The sequence below is a fragment of the Crinia signifera genome, chromosome 5 (genome assembly GCF_055691185.1).
Source record: "Crinia signifera chromosome 5, ASM5569118v1, whole genome shotgun sequence".
Taxonomy (NCBI): Eukaryota; Metazoa; Chordata; class Amphibia; order Anura; family Myobatrachidae; genus Crinia; species Crinia signifera.
Window position 1 is genome coordinate 284,826,811 of NC_139221.1, and position 4,953 is coordinate 284,831,763.

The following is a 4,953-nucleotide window of genomic DNA, read 5'->3' on the forward strand; positions in this document are numbered from 1 at the left end:
CCGCAGTGGAACTCCAATGCATTGTCCAGGTGGTGAGAAGTGAGAAGCACGTCGTACAACCCTAATGGGTATAAAAGCATTGGATCTGTAGTGATGGCAGTAGTTGGAATGGGAAGTGAGGAGTATGGGCGTAAACCTGTTAAGTTTACATATTTATATTTTTATTATAAGGTAATTAATTCATCATTATAATGTCCCTTAAAGATATTTAGAGCTCATATTTTAAACTATATCTACAACTGGATGTAGAGTAACTTTATTATCTATTCCAATAAAAGTATTACAACTATTGTTTACCTGTGAGCAGTGGGGAGGAGGCAGTCTAACAGAATATGTAATTGTCGGTAGTTGTATAATTGATATCAATGTCATTTATCCAACACCACTATGAGTTTTCCCAAGTAGACCCATTATAATATACGATTACTTGGGTGGAGGCACTGACACAGAAAGGCAAAAACCCTTTAACTGAGGGATAAGGATCAGTAGCATACTCAAGACATAGTAAATTAGTAGCCCACAATCTCTATAGTGGTCAGAAGGGGGGTTACACTTATGTGCATAGCGAGAGATGCTGATAGCAGCTAATTGAATCTCTCCCAAAGAACTACAATATTAAATCAAACCAATGTTTACTAAAGGTTGGTTTCACCTTCAAAACAGTAGCCACCTTCAAACCCAATCAGATTCTAAAGTCCTATCCCACCGCAAACCTGCTTTGGCCTAAAAGCACATACAGTACAAGGCAATAAGCATCCCTTTTTTTGGGATCGCCCGTATCCCACCCAGGGGCCAGCAGTATCCCGTGGTGGAGTCCCCCCTGCCATACGCTGCTTGGCTTAGAGCCGAGCAGTGGTGCCTAGACATTGTGCGCATGTGTACCGTCATTGGTCAGTGTATCCTAACCTCTTTTGATCCTCCTATCCTGCCTTCGTTCCCCTCCGTTCCTACTTATCCTATTGTTTTTCGTTCGTCCACCCACCTATTTTTAGTATGTTAACTCTTATGATTAGGGTCCTCCTTCCTCACGTACTCACCCTACCTCTTTACCTCACCTGTGCTCCTGTCCTGTTCTTCCCTTCCTCTGCTTCATCTTTAGTCTCCTCGACAATTTTGACACCTACTTCTGAACTGATGTTGATTTTAGTTCTACCAGCTATACCCCTATTTATACTGTATTTTTCAACACACCCTGTACGTTACCTTGTAATTTGTTTTTTGTTTGCTATGTACGGCGCTGCGGACACTTTGCGGCGCCTTATAAATAAACGTACTACTACTACTACTATCCTGTATCCGTTCAGATGATGAGAAGTGACACATGACCCCATTTGAACATGAATCATTGGAAATGTCACATATGGTGTCAGTCTTCACCCAACTGTACAATAAACCTATAAGGCTAGCACCCTTGAATCAATAGCAATATCAGTTTATCTTATTAGTTTGAGAAATGTTTTATTTTTTGTTTGTTGAAATGAAGAAATGTACTTATTTAAATTCAAAGATATAAATGATTCATTCTGTTAACAGTATGTTGTCTACAGAGCTGGGGTTTTCCTGTGTATAAAGGGGACTATTTGTTTCAACGCCTTTATATTTTATTGTGTTAGCACCATTATTATGTACCTACATTGTTTACCTGAATTTTGTCTACATTTTACTGAGCTAATGCAAAGCACAAACAGGATTACATTTACTGAAGGCTCTAATAATGAAAATAGGTCCTGTTGCCAATAGCAACCAATCAGATTCTGTCTATCCTTTTCTAGGATGCAATAGAGAAATGAGATACAGAATTTGTTTGGTTGCTTTGTTAAATTGACCCCATAGTCCTTAATTATATAGATCTGAAGATGTGACAAGGCTTGGAGAGAGTTAATTGGAGAAAGAAAGTACCAACCAATCATATTCTGCCATTTGGCAGACTGTGCTCGAAAATGACCGAAGCCGATTGGTTGATATTTGATAAATCTCCCCAGATAATGTTTCACAGTTTTGAACAACAAATATGTTAAATCAGTGGCATCACAATGGGGGAGTGTCCACACATGGTCCTCATCTGCCAAGGTGTTACACCAAAATGTTACTCCTGTGCATTGACAGAAGCCAAGTGCTGAACTCTAACATTACATGACTCACCAGGCTCCTGTCTCTGTGTATGAGCCAGGACTACAACCAATGTAGGCTCCAGGACCAGCCCGCATCTCCCAGACCCCCTGAGTGACAAAAATGGATGTTCGGGATGAGAGGCCCACCTTCAGCGAAACTTTGTCCTTTTTTATGAGGCGCATCTAAAGCGCACACATACATTAATCATGGCTGCGACGGGTGTCAAGGGGTAAGTGACACCCCTGTGTTAATTGCATATTTATAATGATAATCTGAGAAACTAAATCATATATATCCATTTATTATATCCTTTTGTTTATTGTTTATTTCACTTCCAAAATGTAAGGTATTTTAATGTTCACTCAATTAATGAGATTATAAATAACGCTCAATCTCTAATGATATGTATGTTTTATACCTGTGGATGGCTAAATAGCTATACTGTATACTTTTTACTTTTTTCTCGGTTACCATAACTGCTGGAATTTGAGGCATTTTTGCTGCTTGATATTCTGTTATTCCAAGTTCCACTATTGGTTTTTAAACTATTTCTCCATCCTAATTCCATTCTACAAAATCAAATGGAATTTTTTCCCCAACCTGCACATGGTAAGATATCCCAGCTCTCCCCCCGGGAGGATCCAGGCCACCTGTCCAAGCAATATTTACATCAAATCCTTCACCAAGGCCGGTTCAAATCCAAAAAGAGGAAAAGCACCACACAAAAATAAATTATAATAGGAAAATATACAAACTGTGTGCTTCTGAGAAGATCAAACAATACGTCACGTCAGTTCAGTTTTGTTTGACAACTCTGTTTTAGTATGGTCCAAAGTCCCAGTGGACAATTTTGCAATCTTCTGCAATTTAAAGAGCCAGAAAAGGACGAGAAAATTAGAGGTAATCATGCTACGCAATTAGATGTGAATGCTACAAACAAGAATGGGACTTTAAGAAATAAACCTAACCTCATCTGAGGCTCCAAGGCAAGGGAGTTACCTTCGTCATATATGATTGAAGGAAGTATGCAGGATGTTGGGGTCAAAGGAGAGCTCACTGTTTACTGTTTCCATGGTGAACATCCTACAGGTGATGGGGGAAAAAAGCAAAAAAATATTCAGTTCAGACATGAGGTTTCCAAAAATTACAATGATCAACATGAACTTGCCGAAACCTCTTGACCGACTTCGTATTTTCTTCGTCTGCCTTTCTTCTTTTGCCAGTAGTTCTCTGCTTCCTGAACTTTAATGCAAATTACTGTTTAATGCACTTATAGATTCTTTTGGTTTTGTTTTAAACTGGCTTCTTAAAATCAGGAAATCGTAGAACGAGTACCCTGGAGACCCCAGATGAGCAGCCACTGAGAAATCCCAGTGCTTTTGTACAATTAGATATTTATACACCAACTCTTTGTACTTCTTGTCACTGTGATGGAATAGAGCATTCTGTTTTATTGAAGAACTTTATGACTTATTAACTGCCAGCAGTTCATAACCTCTCAGGCTTAATTAACTGGGCCTCGTTGGATTCTAAAGAAAGACCAATGTTTAAATTGCAGGCCAGTGTTTTGTAAAGAAAAAAAAACTGTGGCTAAGAGACAAGAAGCATTTTCCCAATTCTTGACAGAATACTAAACTAAAATGCATGCATTGATTTGCCAAGTTCCACTACTAAGGTCAAAGGCTTTGCAACCAGCTGAGTAAATTGGCGTTCTTAAAGCATTCAGTTCAGTTAGCAGTCCCTCAGCAGCGAGTCTGACATCAAAAGGCCTGCCAGATGCAAAGAGAACTTCATACTTCATTTCTGCTAAATCATGACGGCAAAACGTGAAGACATTTAAGTACAGTATGATCTCATTGGGATGGCAACCCTGCCTCCAGATCTAGACGTTTCCATGATTTCCACAATCAAAGGCAGAGGGCTGAATTTGAGACACATGGCTGAGCTGCATTATTTAAAGGCTTGTAATACAACCACTGAAATGTGAGATTGATTGAAAAGAAAATCTAATAAAATACTTAATTCATGGTAATATCTCAAAACTGGCTACTTCTCAAGTGGGGTATTGCCATATTTTCTCACAGTACATAAGGACTGGGTGTGTTTATTAATATAGTTGCTTAGTTGTTATTTCTTCTTTGTTTTTCCAAAAACCTCTTCCTGATTGATGTTTTATTAAAGTTAATAATTAACCCCTTCATGACCCTTAGTATTTAATACCTATGGGAACAGAGCAAAATATAAAAGCTCAGAGAATTATCATTTCTTACAATGTGTCTATAGGGAAAGCTGCTCCTTGGTGTTGTATACACTATATAATGCTCTATTTTAGTAGAAAGTATATATATATATATATATATATATATATATATATATATATATTTATTATTTATTTATTAACAGTTTCTTATATAGCGCAGCATATTCCGTTGCGCTTTACATAGGGGACAGTGATACAACAAAACAGGGTATTTACAGACAGTCAAAATGTAGGAGGCCCTGCTCGCACAATCTATAGGGAAATAGGCATTGATACATAAGGATAGATACTGTATTCTTTATTGCATCGATTCCACCAGAACGCAAGGTTCTATGACTGTTTCTGGAATTTGATAAGCTTGCCTGAAGAGATGAGTTTTTAGGGAACGCTTATAGGTTTGAAGACTGGAGGAGAGTCTTATTGGGCTTGGGAGGGCATTCCACAGAGTGGGTGCAGCCCGAAGAAAGTCCTGCAGTCGGGAATAGGAGCGAGTAATGAGTGTGGAAGAGAGACGCAGATCTTGGGAGGAGCGTAGAGGTCGTGTTGGATGATATTTTGAGATAAGAGAAGATATGTATTTT